Below are 15891 nucleotides of genomic sequence, written 5' to 3'. Positions count from 1 at the left end.
TTAGATCACCTATATTAATCAAAACTATTCTGATTTTCTTAATTTGTACCACTTTCAACTCACTAACCTGGTAAAACTCTATTATTGTCCAAAAAATTTAATTTTTCCTTATTTTTTCACAGCTTTGCCCTAAGTTATTAAATTATCTGAAATATGTAGCTAGAAAATGTTGCTATAGTTTTACTTCTATTGAATTTATTTATGGAAATGTTTAGTTTTTTTTTATTATATGGACTGAAGCAACATCTGTTGTATTTGGAAATTTTAAAAACAAAATAAATAAAGGTTGTGTTATATTTTTCTTAATTACATTTCCACCATCTATTTTCAGTCATAATAGAAAACCAAACATATTTTATACTGTAGTGATTGTCTTTTATGTGTTACAGTGAAGAATAATATAGAGTTTTACTTTCAAAAGGATAAGAAATAAAGAATTAGATATTACAGATATTTTAATCTTCAGGTGTATGCATGCCTGCTTAGTCATTTCAGTTGTGTCTAATGCTTTGTGATAACATATACTGTAGCCCACCAGGCTCTCTGTCCATGAAACTTTCCAGGCAGGCATACTGGAGTGAGTAGCCATTTCTTACTCCAGGGAATATTCAGGTACTTATCATTTTACCAACTCATTAAAAAACTGACAGAAATCCTTTAAACTATAAATTCTTTATTCTAAATTGAATAATATATCAACTGCCTTGTAATTTATCATGATGTTTTTTTCACATTTGACCCTTATGAATTTGAAGAAGAAGATGGATTGTGACTTCACAGAATGGAAAGAGAAATATAGTTGTACTTATATTTGAAAATAAAATGTAGAATAACATTGTATTTCTGCTTAGGAAATTTTATTGCCCACTGGTGGAAATAAAAAGTGTAGTGATACTCTTCAGTATATCTCAAAACAGCATCAGAGTTAAAAATGAGAAACAATGTTTAACATGAAAAGAAGTCAGTGTTTAAGGATACAACATACTCTGTTTCCACATTCTGTGTCTCAGTACATATAGCTTTTAACTCAGAGGGATATTTAAAATTCAGATACTTAAGCTTATTACCACATTTTTTCATCACTCTTAAAAAAAAAGAAAAAGCAAACCAAGTCCACTTTAATATCGTGCAATTTAAAGCTATTATCAGCTGACTTCACCCTTGGAGAAAGCAATGGCAACCCACTCCAGTACTCTTGCCTGGAAAATCCCATGGACGGAGGAGGAGCCTGGTGGGCTGCAGTCCATGGGGTCGCTAGGAGTTGGACACGACTGAGTGACTTCACTTTCACTTTTCACTTTCATGCATTGGAGAAGGACATGGCAAACCACTCCAGTGTTCTTGCCTGGAGAATCCCAGGGACAGGGAGCCTAGTGGGCTGCCATCTATGGGGTCGCACAGAGTCGGACACGACTGAAGCAACTTAGCAGCAGCAGTAGCAGCAGCTGACTTACACACATAATCCCTGTGCCTCACTGAGGTCCAATATTATTTCAGTGACACATCAGGCCTTTTGGACAGTTGCTCCTTGGAAGGAAAGTTATGACCAACCTAGATAGCATATTCAAAGGAACAGACATTACTTTGCCAACAAAGGTCCATCTAGTCAAAGCTATGGTTTTTCTGATAGTTGTGTATGGATGTGAGAGTTGGACCATAAAGAAGGCTGAGTGCCTAAAAACTGATGCTTTTTAATTGTGGTGCTGAAGAAGACGCTTGAGTGTCCTTTGGACACCAAGGAGATCAAACCAGTCAATCTTAAAAGGAATCAACCTTGAATATTCATTGGAAAGACTGATGATGAAGCTGAAGCTGCAATACTTTGGCCACTTGATGAAAAGAGCTGACTCATTGGGAAAGACCTTGCTGCTGGGAAAGACTGAAGGGTAAAGGAGAAGGGGCAGCAGAGTATGAGAAGGTTAGATAGCATCACTGAGTCAATGGACATGAATTTGAAACTCCAGAAGATAGTGGAGGATAGAGAGCCTGGTGTGATAGTGTCCATGAGGTCACAAAGAGTTGGACATAACTTAGGGACTGAACAACGACAATAAAAAAGGCCTTTGGTTTAAACTACTATGGCTGATTCGTGTTGATATATGGCACAAACCAACACAATGCTGCATAGCAATTATCCTTCATTTAAAAGTAAATAAATTTTTTAAAAGTTAATCAAGTAAAATGATTGAGATCATACTGTTTACTAGCTGCAACTTTCAGAATAATATGTTTTAGTTTGGCAAAATGATAGAAACAGGAGAATAAGAGAACACAGATATTTAGTGATGTTAGGGAAAGGGTACAGTCTACAATCTGAGACTGTACAGGACAAAAAAAATAGACTTCAAGTTTTTTGCCCCACATGTCTTTCATTTAAATTCTGCTCAATGACAAATAATAAATATTTGCATTCTTCAAAAATACGCATCATTTGGACTTCCCTGGTGATCCAGTGGTTAAGAATCCACATGCCAGTGCAGAGTTTGCTCCTTGATCCAGGAAGATTCCACGTGCCACCTGGCAGCTAAGTTTGTGCCCCACAGCTACTGAGCTCATGTGCTGCAACGACTGAAACCTGCATGCTCTAAGCTGGTGCACTGCAACTGCCGAGCCCACGTGCTGCACTAGCTAAAGCCTGCGCTCCACAACAGGAGTATCAACCACAATGAGAAGCCTGTGCACTGCAATTAGAGAGTAGCCCCCACTGGCGCAACTAGAGAAAGCTGGCACACTCAGCAACAAAGACCATGTGCAGTCATACATACATAAATAAAATAGGCATGGTTTGGCAAAGGTATGTTTTTTTATGTTAACTTTTTATTGTTAATACCTATTTAACATGGCTAATACTGCATGTAACTCTTTTCAAACATGATCATATTAATGCATTAAATTTTTACGTTACAGAATGCCTAACTTATAAAATGAAGTGTTTTTAAATGGAAATGATTTTATCATATTTAACACCTCTGTATCTATAGGTATCATATTTTAAAGATTTTAAGTGAAACTGAAAGTCCCTCAGTCATGTCTGACTCTTTGCGACTGTATAGTCCATGGAATTCTCCAGGCCAGAATACTGGAGTGGGTAGCCTTTCCCTTCTCCAGGGGATCTTCCCAACCAAGGGGTCAACCCAGGTCTCCTGCACTGCAGGTCAATTCTTTACCAAATAAGCCGCAAGGGAAGCCCAAGAAAACTGGAGTGGGTAGCCAGTATTCTCCAGCAGATCCTCCTGACCCAGGAAGTGAACCGGGGTCTCCTGCACTGCAGATGGATTCTTTACCAACTGAGCTATCAGGGAAGCCTGAGAGCTTTAAGAGACTTTAAGAGATTCTGTTAAATGTCTGAATAGCAAAATTCCTGAACCTCATACAGGAGGTCACAATGAAAATAAATGTCTACAAGACATTTCTAATTTGGACTAAGAAAAGTGAACAATTCTATTGTGCAGAAATTAAAGAAATAAATGGCTGGCACATAGAAAGTTTAGGCTATATAGTAGAGTTGTAGCTGTTCTGTGACATTTCTACTACAAGAAGTAGTGATATCAACATTCTTTTATTTTCTAACTCACCTCTGGATCCCCAGATATCAGTTTTCAAGATTTGCTTTGTGTGTGTGTGTAATGTAGAAATTGGGATGAAAGGTTTTCTTGGTCAGGTAACCCAGCTGACTGTTTCTAGACCAATATATATATATTTTTAACTATCAAACTTATGTCATTTGGTATTTCATGTTTATAAAATCTACAGAATGATTTCCTCAATTTCTGTTCAGTTCAGTTCAGTCACTCAGTCGTGTCTGACTCTTTGCAACCCCATGAATTGCAGCACGCCAGGCCTCCCTGTCCATCACCAACTCCCAGAGTTCACCCAAACTCATGTCCATCAAATCGCTGTGGCCATCCAGCCATCTCATCCTCTGTCGTCCCCTTCTCCTCCTGCCCCCAATCCCTCCCAGCATTGGAGTCTTTTCCAGTGAGTCAACTCTTTGCATGAGGTGGCCAAAGTATTGGAGTTTCAGATTTAGCATCAGTCCTTCCAAAGAACACCCAGGACTGATCTCCTTTAGGACGGAATGGTTGGATCTCCTTGCAGTCCAAGCGACTCTCAAGAGTCTTCTCCAACACCACAGTTCAAAAGCATCAATTCTTCGGTGCTTAGCCTTCTTCACAGTCCAACTCTCACATCCATTCATGACCACTGTAAAAACCATAGCTTTGACTAGATGGAGCTTTGTTGGCAAAGTAATGTTTCTGCTTTTGAATATGCTATCTAGGTTGCTCATAACTTTCCTTCCAAGGAGTAAGCATCTTTTAATTTCATGGCTGCAATCACCATCTGTAGTGATTTTGGAGCCCCCAAAATAAAGTCTGATACTATTTCCATTGTTTCCCCATCTATTTCCCGTGAAGTGATGGGACTGGATGCCATGATCTTCATTTTCTGAATGTTGAGCTTTAAGCCAACTTTTTCACTCTCCTCTTTTACTTTCATCAAGAGCCTTTTTAGTTCCTCTTCACTTTCTGCTATTAGGGTGGTGTCATCTACATATCTGAGGTTATTGATATTTCTCCTGGCAATCTTGATTCCAGCTTGTGCTTCTTCCAGCCCAGCATTTCTCATAATGTACTCTGCATATAAGTTAAATAAACAGGGTGACAATATACAGCCTTGACGTACTCCTTTTCCTATTTGGAACCAGTCTGTTGTTCCATGTCCAGGTCTAACTGTTGCTTCCTGACCTGCATATAGATTTCTCAAGAGACAGGTCAAGTGGTCTGGTATTCCCATCTCTTTCAGAATTTTCCAGTTTATTATGATCCACACAGTCAAAAGCTTTGGCATAGTCAATAAAGCAGAAATAAATGTTTTTCTGGAACTCTCTTGCTTTTTCGTTGATCCAACAGATGTTGGCAGTTTGATCTCTGTTTTTTCCTAATAATACTAATAGTGCACAGAACTTTTATTAACACTATAGACCAGCCATATACTGAATCACTCTTCATAATATTAATGAGTTAGCCAAAAACACTTATTATGGATGAATCAAGCACAATTCTGATCAACTTTAACAAATGATGTCTTCATGTCCTTATTTAGTTGAAATTTATTAAAGCTATTCAAATAAAAAGTCCTTATAGAATCTAACCTTAAATAAAGGCTCAGATCTTTCAGCTAAGTAAATGAACATTTAATAAACAATCACTTGGGTAAATTATTATGCAAAAGCCTGTATAAATTTAGAAGGTAATTTAGATTAATTTATCTGTAATTTCAGAAGTAATAATATGAAAGTCTGCATGTTCTGAGATCTATAAAGAAAAAGGACATACAGATTATGGAAACGCAAATTGCATAATAGACTGAAATTGATAACCATAGAAAAATATTTAGTATCATTTCATGATTTAAAAAAGTGCATTTTTTTCTGTACCAGAATCACTTAAAAATTCACTTGAAACCACATCCTGGATGAGATACTAAATGTATGGCCGATGTTTTTATATTGCTAAAATTAAAATATTGCCTGTCAATATTTTCACAAATGACACATGAACAGCATTTTGGATATAATACCTATTGTAATCCTTATAAAGACAATGGGTATTGGAAGAAGACGTAAATATTGACACATTATTGACAGTAAGACTAAAATACTAGCCATAATACAATCTACAAATGAAATTATTAGTGCATAGTAGCCTTACAATTTTGAAAAACTGCTGAGTAATTTTAAGCAGAGCTTAAATAATTTAAGGTTAAAAGAACAATGGTGAGAATGTGAAGAAAGAAACTGATGGGGTATAGAGTAAAGCAGTTATGCATGATGAGGAATAGAATTAATGCATAAACAGGAAAGATGAAGAGGTAATAATCATTTACAGAAATATGTAGAAGTTGAATTTTTAGGACTTAGTGAATGATCTATTTTGGCATTGAAAGAAATAGAAAACCCAAAGTGGAAGCCAGGATGTAATCAAGATGGTAACACAGGAAGCTTTTGAATTTATTTTCCATGGCACACATGGATCAATTCCCTCAGAGAAATCCAGAAACCAGTTGTGTGACTTCTTCACATTGGATGACTGAAAAAGTACCCACATTGAAATGGGGAGGAAAGACTGAGACACACTCTTGTGTTAAACCCCATCCCCAACATATTACCTTGGAGTTGGAAGAGGACTTCCAACTTTCAGCTTTTCTCCGGAGAGTGAAGGGTTTGGGCCACACGTATAGGAGCCCAGCTCTTTTGGCTGCCCTCTTAAATGTTTCCAAATCAGCTAACTCCAAGAGCCAACAGGGCTGATGGTCATGAGTCCCACAGATGTATACTTCGTGTGCTCAGTCACTTCAGTCCTGTCCAACTCTTTGCGACCCTATGGACTATAGCCCTCCAGGCTCCTCTGTCCTTGGGATTCTCCAGGCAGGAATACTTGAGTGTGTTGCCATGCCCTCCTCTAGGATGTCTTCCTGACCCAGAGATTGAACCTGTGTCTCTTGCACCTGCTGCATTGCAGGTAGATTCTTTATCCACTGAACCACCTGGGGAACACTGTAACAAATAAGGAAGCAGTTGTTAATGTTGAGAGCACTTCCAATATGTGCCCTCTCTTCCTCTCTGCTTAATGCAAAAATTGCAGGAAAAACACAACAAATTAATCAACAACAAAAACAAAACAACCTCCCAATCTTCTCCTGAAAGTGGTTTGATTGCATTCTTTGACAGCTGCTGCCTGAAGGTTTGGTTTCTAATTAATCTTTATCTAAGATTGAAAAGAAGGAAGAAAACTCAGAAAAATAAATCAAAATAAAGAAGAGGCATCACAACAGATTACACAGGAATGCTTAGGACTATGAGAAACTACTGTGAACAGTTTTATGCCAGCAAATTAAAAAATCTATAATAAATGGTAAATGCCTAGAAACACATAACTTGCTGAGATTGGATCATGAAGAAATAAAAATTTGAAGAGGTCAGTTACTAGTAAGGAGAGTGAGTCAATAATCAAAACCTCCAAACAAGAAGAGCTAGTATCATATGACATTACTGGTTATTCTACCAAAACATAGAAGGATTAATGTCAACCCTTCTCTGAATATTCCAAAAAACTGAAGAAGATGTAACATGTCTAAGCTCATTTTACAAAGTCTGATTATCCTGATACAAAAACCCGGTAAGGACACTTCAAGAAAGAAAATTACAGGACAGTATCCCTGATGAACATAGATGAAAAAATCCCCAATAAAATATTTGCAAACAAAAATCATTAGTACCTTTAAAGAATCATAAATCATGATCAAGTGGAATTTATTCCTGTGATGCAAGCTTGGCTCAACATGAGCAAGTAAAAAATGTGATATACCACAGTAACAGAACGAAACATAAAAAGATAAAAATCATATGATCTTCCCAAAGGTGCAGAAAAAGCAGCTGACAAAATTAACATCCTTTCATAGTAAAAACTTAGAAAAATTAAATATAGATGAAATGTACCTCAAAATAGTAAAGCTGATAAATAGGACAAATCCATGGCTAATGTCCAACTCATGGTAAAACACTGGAAGATTTTTCTTTAAGATGAGGAACAAGACAGAGAGGCCCATTCTCTTCCCCTAGCCAGAGCAGCTAGGCAAGAAAAACAAACAAAACAGAAAGAAGTAAGAGTATCTCTGTTTGCTGATATGATATTATATATATATATATATATATATATATATATATATACATAAAACTATAAAATATTCCATCAAAACTATAAAAGCTGATAAAAATTCACTGATGTTGTAGGAGGCAAAATCAATACACAAAAATTTGTTGCACTTCATTACAACAATGAACTACCAGAAAGAGAAATTAAGTAAATAGTCCCTTTACAATAATATTAAAAACAGAAAATTGAAAAATAATGAAGAACCGTAAAGATCTTTACTCTGGAAACTATAAAATATTGATGAAATAAATTGAATAAAGCACAGACAAATGAAATGATATTCTGTGCTCATGAATTAGAAATATTAATATTGTGAAAATTCTGTACTTCCCACAGCAATCTACAGATACAATGAAATCCCTGTTTTAAAACAATGTAATGGCATTTTTTCATGGAAATAGAAGAAATAAAAAGATCCTAAAACTTACGTGGAACCACAAAAAACCCAAGGCCAAAGTGATCTTGAGAAAGATGAACAAAGCTAGAGGCATTTCACTTCCTGATTTCGATCTATATTACAGAGCTTTATTAGTCAAAATAGTATAGCAGTGACATAAAAACAGACACGTGTCAATGGAATAGAAGAATCCTAGAAGTAGACCCATACACATATGGTCAATTACTTTATGACAAAAAAGTGAAGAATATACTATGGGAAATGAATAGACTGTTCAATAAATTGTATAGACATAACTGATTTTCCACATGAAAAGGAATGAAACTGAACCTCTGTCTTGTACCATACACAAAAATCACCTTTAAATGGATCACAAACATGAATGCAAGACCTGAAACCATAAAACTAGAATAAATCGTAGTGTGTAAGCTACTCGACATTGGCCTTGGCAATTATTTGTTTATGTTTGACACCAAATGTAAAGGCAACAAAAGCAAGAATCAGCAAGTGGGACTGCATCAAGCTAAAAAGCTTCTCCATAGCAAAGAAGCCACCAACATACTAAAAAGCAACTTATGGAATGAGAGAAAACATTTTCAAGCATATATTCAGTAAGGGGTTACTTTCAAAGACATATAAAGAACTCTAGCTAGGCACTCAATTAAAAAATGAGCAAAGAACCTGAATAGACATTTCTCTAAAGAAGAAATTAATCTTGAGGAACTGCCACTGTTTTCCATAATAGCTACATCAAGGTACAATCCCACTGACAGTGCCTAGTAATTAGTTTTTGATGAACATTTGTTATCTATTGTCTTCTTGAAAATGGACAGCCTAACTGGCTCATTGTGGTTTTTATTTGAATTTCACTAATGATTAATGACGTTAAGTATCTTTTTATTCCTCAGTGGCCATCTGCATCTTCAGAAAAATATCTTTTTTTGATTGACTGATTTACTTTCATAATTGAGATATTAATTCATTTATTTAGTTCATGGAACAAACATTTTTTTCTGTCATGTTCTGGACAATAAACATGTTATACTGACCATACCATCTCTATTTCATTAACTCAACTCTGCCCTGTAGTATGAAGACAAGTCAATATGTAAAAGAATGCATAGCTGTGAAAGTGAAAGTTGCTCAGTCGTGTCCGACTCTTTGCAACCGCTTGCACTATACAGTCCATGGAATTCTCCAGGCCAGAATACTGGAGAGGGTAGCCTTTCTCTTCCCCAGGGATCTTCTCAACCCAAGGATCAAACCCAGGTCTGCTGCATTGCAGGCAGATTCTTTACCAGCTGAGTCACTAGGGAAGCCCAAGAATACTGGAGTTGGTAGCCTATCCTTTCTCCAGGAATCTTCCCAACCCAGGGATTGAACTCCTGCATTGCAGGTGGATTCTTTACCAGCTGAGCCAACAAGGAAAGCCAAAGAATACTGGAATGGGTAGCCTATCCCTTCTCCAGCGGATCTTCCTGACCCTGGAGTCAAACCAGGGTCTGCTGAATTGCAGGTGGATTCTTTACCAACTGAGTTATGAGGGAAGCCCATGGCTGTGGTCTAATGAAAAAAAAATTAACACTGAAATTTAAACTTGAAATTTTTTACCTGTCACATATTATTCTTAAACAATTTTTTTTGGAACCATTAATATAATCACTTTTGAAGCCACATGCTGCTGCTGCTAAGTCGCTTCAGTCGTGTCTGACCCTGTGTGACCCCATAGATGGCGGCCCACCAGGCTCCCTGTCCCTGGGATTCTTCAGGCAAGAACACTGGAGTGGGTTGCCATTTCCTTCTCCAATGCATGAAAGTGAAAAGTCAAAGTGAAGTCGCTCAGTAGCGTCCACCCTCAGCGACCCCATGGACTGCAGCCTACCAGATTCCTCCATCCATGGGATTCTCCAGGCAAGAGTACTTGAGTGGGGTGCCATTGTCTTCTCCTTTTGAAGACACATAGCCATTAAATTATCAAAGTGTTTGATGACATACTCATATATAACATAGTACATATTTTGCAAAACTCATTGCTAAAGTATTATATCCATTTGAAAAAACTCCATTGTTGCAAATTCAAAATAATGCTTTTATTTCTTAACTACTTAAACCTTTTCTTTTAGGTAAAAATCTGAATTAAATAATTTATTCAATGCATTTACTGAGTGATTATTTATCAGGAAACATAATCTTCAAAAACTGTAATTAAAAATTACAAAACCAAAAACCAGATGTAGTTTAATGTTAACATTGCCTCACATGTATCACTACATTCTGTTTCTTTATTAAAATCCATTCTGAAAAACTGCAAAATCCAAGTATATACATATGAAAAACATCAGGAGAAACTGTTGAAAATAACAATTTCTGATATTTCTTGGAAAAATATAGTTCACTTAAGATTCAGTTCAGTTCAGTCACTCAGTCATGTACGACTCTTTGCAAACCCATGAATTGCAGCATGCCAGGCCTCCCTGTCCATCACCAACTCCTGGAGTTCACTCAAACTCATGTCCATCAAATCGCTGTGGCCATCCAGCCAGATCATCCTCTGTCGTCTCCTTCTGCTCCTGCCCCCAATCCCTCCCAGGATCAGAGTCTTTTCCAATGAGTAAACTCTTCGCATGAGGTGGCCAAAGTATTGGAGTTTCAGCTTTAGCATCAGTCCTTCCAAAGAACACCCAGGACTGATCTCCTTTAAAATGGACTGGTTGGATCTCCTTGCAGTCCAAGTGACTCTCAAGAGTCTTTTCCAACACCACAGTTCAAAAGCATCAATTCTTCTGTGCTCAGCTTTCTCCACAGTCCAACTTTCACATCCATACATGACCACTGGAAAACCATAGCCTTTACTAGACGGACCTTAGTCGGCAAAGTAATGTCTCTGCTTTTGAATATGCTATCTAGGTTGGTCATAACTTTCCTTCCAAGGAGTAAGCGTCTTTTAATTTCATGGCTGCAATCACCATCTGCAGTGCTCCCCAAAATAAAGTCTGACACTTGTTTCCACTGTTTCCCCAACTATTTGCCATGAAATGATGGGACTGGATTTCATGATCTTCGTTTTCTGAATGTTGAGCTTTAAGCCAACTTTTTCACACTCCTCTTTCACTTTCATCAAGAGGCTTTTTAGTTCCTCTTCACTTTCTGCCATAAGGGTGATGTCATCTGCATGTCTGAGGTTATTGATATTTCTCCCGGGAGAAAAGTAGTAGAAAGTACAAATCAATTAGAAAATATAACAGTGAAATATGCTCCCATTTCACTTAGTTTATGTTCTCCGATTTCTCCTTCTCCTTTTGTTTAATGTTCTTTCTCAAGCCTTCATCAAGTGTAGTGGAAAAGCTTTTGTATACATATATATAAAAATATATATTATATATATTTTAGAAAACATGAATTTTTACCTAAGTAAAAACTTGTGACATTTGATTCCACTTGTTTGATTTTGCTTGAATAGAATGCTAAATCTCTAACTATCAAATAGATATGCAACAAGCAACAAAGGTTTATTGTAGAGCACAGATACCCGTAGTCAATATCTTCTAATAACCTATAATGGAAAATAATCTGAAAAATAATATATGGGTATTTGTACAACTGAATCACCTTGCTGTGCACCTGAAACATTGAAAGTCAAATATGCTTCAATAAAATATATAAATAAAAAGCTAAATATATTAAACTATTTAAAACTGTATATAAAAACATAAAATACATACATTAGAAAATCTAATATTGAAACATATTAAACACTATTTGCAAAGTTGTCATCACTATGGTTAGACAGAATCCTATTCCATTTTAAATTACAAATTTAATGATCAAACTTAAAGATATTTATAAACGCAGAAAATACACTGTGTATATGTCACCTCATAAAAGTAACGATGCTGTATTTAACAAGGCATACTTGATAATTATCCAACACACTAATAATAAAATATGTTAGAGTAAACTTTGCTTTATATACTCATGATTCCACAATAGCATTCTGGGCTTAATTTTAATAATAAAAACAACCAATTGTTGAAAGCAGTAGCCAGTAAAAGCAGTAGCCACTAGCAGTAGCCAGTAAAATTCAATTTTAGTTTGAATTCTAACATCCTACATAATCTAAATTATTTTAATACTATAGATGTTTTAGGAATTTTATAAAATATAAAATTTTTAAGTATTTTACATTGTAAGTATATGTTTTTGATTAAACATTGGGTTTTCAGGAATTTAATAAAGATAAATATTGGAAATTAGGCTTTATGTATATAGGAGAAGATGCTGCTTTCTCGTTGTCCATGGTGGAGAGGGAGCATTAAGTATGGAAACTCCTGACACACAACTTAATGCTCTGAAAAGGCAACTGAATTTAGCAGAAGTATGATGTTAGTATCCAGTGTCTGTGACCAAGAACCAGTCTCAGCTTTTTGGATTGAATGAGGAAGTTTTCATGAGATTTGCCAGAGAGAAAGGGCAGAGTGTCAGGAGAGTACAGGTAAGAGAGAAGAAAAGTCCTTTCTCTTGACTAATATCTCAGTTCAGTTCAGTTCAGTCACTCAGTCGTGTCCAACTCCCTGCGACCCCATGAATCGCAGCACGCCAAGCCTCCCTGTCCATCACCAACTCCTGGAGCCTACCCAAACCCATGTACATCAAGTCGGTGATGCCATTCAGTCATCTCATCCTCTGTTGTCCCCTTCAACTCCTGCCCCCAATCCTTCCCAGTATCAGAGTCTTTTCCAATGAATCAACTCTTCGCATGAGGTGGCCAAAGTACTGGAGTTTCAGCTTCAGCATCTGTCCTTCCAAAGAACACCCAGGACTGATCTCCTTTAAAATGGACTGGTTGGATCTCCCTGCAGTCCAAGGGACTCTCAAGAGTCTTCTCCAACACCACAGTTCAAAAGCATCAATTCTTCGGTGCTCAGCCTTCTTCACAGTCCAACTCTCACATCCATTCATGACCACTGGAAAACCATAGCCTTGACTAGACGGAGCTTTGTTGGCAAAGTAATGTCTCTGCTTTTGAATATGCTATCTAGGTTGGTCATAACTTTCCTTCCAAGGAGTAAGCATCTTTTAATTTCATGGCTTCAAGCACCATCTGCAGTGATTTTGGAGGCCCCCAAAATAAAGTCTGTTACTGTTTCCACTGTTTCCCCATCTATTTGCCATGAAGTGATGGGACCAGATGCATGATCTTAATTTTCTGAATGTTGAGCTTTATCTAGTAAAATGTATTTTTATAAATAAGTGTACGTAATGAAGTAGTGACAGAATTCTCAATTGTGCATACTAGGAGTAAGAAAATATGCAACAATTGACACTTTTCTTTATATTTGACATTTTCTATAAGGGCTAAGTGTGTTTGTATATAATCTTTAAATGCTAAAGCTACAAATGCCAGTTAATGCAGCTATGTGTTTCACTGACCAAATACTTCAAAAAGAATGTTGCTGTGATTCATAATATTTTCTGAAGAGATAAATAACTGCTCAAAATAACACAGAAAGTCAACCTTGTCTGAGTTTAAGTATTATTGTATTATTTGGGAAAAAATGTCAGTATAAACTAAAACAATGCAAAATGTGTTATCTTTTGGTATAAAATACAATCAGATGATGTGATTTTACTATTGCAAGCAGGTCTGATTTCTTTATTGTATTACACCAAGCTATATATTTTTTAACATGTAGCATCTAGTAACCTAACTGGGTACAGTCTATAAGGTCACAAAGAGTCAGACACTACTGGGCATGCATGCATGCACATACATAATATTTATACAATCATTAAGACAACTGAAAATGCATGTATTTCCAAAATTCATCTTTGTGGGAAATAGTGTCCCCCTTGAGAAAGATTCTCTAGATTTTAAGTTTCATTGTTATTGAATATGTGAATTATATTACTTCCTATAATTGTATCTGAATATCATTCTATGTAAGGCAGTGAAAAGTAACATTTACATGTATAATTTTATGAATATGATAGTAAATATCTACATTTATGTTGATAGTTTTAGCTTTGAAAATTCAAACATGTTGCCACATAGATCCATTATATTTCAGATATGCTTAGCCTGAAACATGTTAAGTATGAGGAATGAACAACAAATAAAAAAATAAGAAAGAAATGAATAGCATTGGTCAATGCTAAATTGAAAGAAAATAAATCACAGTTTTAAAAGGGTGCTAATTTGTTTCCTTTATGACAAATTTTAGATTATTTCAAAACCTGTAATATGTTTAATGCTGTGTTTTTATTTTAATATATATTTCCAGAGAAAATATAAAATTAGAAACTAGCTTTTCTTCAGGCTTGTTTAGATGAGAGAAGACTTACACTAGGTCTTTGTACACATTGATTATAGAAATTAGAATGAGTAATTTCAAAAAGAATACAAATGATTTTTGCCTCTTTCTGCCATTGTGCCAGAAGCAAGACTGTTTCTGAGGAAAGAAATAGCATCTCCTGCAAGGCTTCATCTTAAAGGAAAACCTGAAATCTGAGCCTCCACTCTTGCCTCAGGAAACTAAAAGGACAGCAATTATTGGATTTTTCTTTTTTTTTATAGCAGTGGCCACAGGCAGACTAGAAGAGAGACTTATGGTCCTCAGTACAATGATGCAATATTATTATGCTTAGAAGACAGGGCCAAATCCTTTCGAACAAAGGGACAATTCATTTTTCAATATACTATTAGATTATTGCCGCAGAGAGAAAATGACGTGTTAGACAGAGGTGCTTAATTTATAGACTACTGGGAAAGTGAAACTCAGTTCCTCTGCTGAATTTATAATTAACTTCTCTATACAAAATGTTATTCTCAACACCTACCCCCTCAAGACTGAGGTGTATCAAAGGAAAGGGGACATGAAGGTAGGTTTAAAACCCAGGAGAGCCCTTCAGGACCCTTTCAGGTCTAAAAAGCCTTCCTGTGTCCCCTGTTTCTTTGTAGGAAAAAGGCTTCAGGCTCCCAGGTCTTCTTGAGTTCCAAAGAGCTAGAGTCAAACAGTTACATATTAGGACAGTAATCACAGGACTCCTAATTCTTCCTGAAAGGATGTAGTTAATGCATACTTTTAGATAGTGACTCTTTGCTGACCACAGGCACTAGATAGACCTCAAACTGGTTGGAACCAAAAGATTGAGATTCTGGACACAGGACCCTGTTACCCCACCACCAATCAATCAGAAGAAGGTCTGTGAGCTTATCACACAACCTGTGATCTTCTTCCCTAACACTGTCTTTGAAAGCCCTTACCTGAATGCCTTAGAGGAGTTGAGGTCTTTTGAGTACAAGCCAGCCACCTAGTCTTCTTACTTGATCCTTGCATTAAAACTTTCACTGCTCCAAACTCTTAAGTTTTGTTTTGTTTGGCCTCACTGTGAGCTGAGCACATGAATTTGAATTTGACAACATAAAGAAGCCTGCTTGCATGCCCTTCTCCGTTAAGGCATTTTTGGAAAAGAATTTAATTCAGCTTCACTGATTAGTATTCATAACCCACCCAGAGCCTTTACACGTTTGCAAATGCAAATACTTATATCCTCTGATATTAGGTGAGAATAAGAATTTTGGGAGGAATCCCAAAGCAACACTTTCTTTTACGTATATGGTGTGATTTGACAAAGAGTAGGAGAGGTGTGTGTTCTCAAACTGACAGGCTTCAGGGTGAGGAGAGAATGAGAGAGAACATGCAAAACGGAGAATAAGGTGAGGAGTACGGGCTTTCCAGGTGGTGCAGTGGTAAAGAATCTGTTGGCCAGTGCAGGAGA

Source organism: Ovis canadensis, chromosome 18 (genome assembly GCF_042477335.2).
Source record: "Ovis canadensis isolate MfBH-ARS-UI-01 breed Bighorn chromosome 18, ARS-UI_OviCan_v2, whole genome shotgun sequence".
Classification (NCBI taxonomy): domain Eukaryota; kingdom Metazoa; phylum Chordata; class Mammalia; order Artiodactyla; family Bovidae; genus Ovis; species Ovis canadensis.
Note: the sequence above shows the minus strand (reverse complement) of the source record.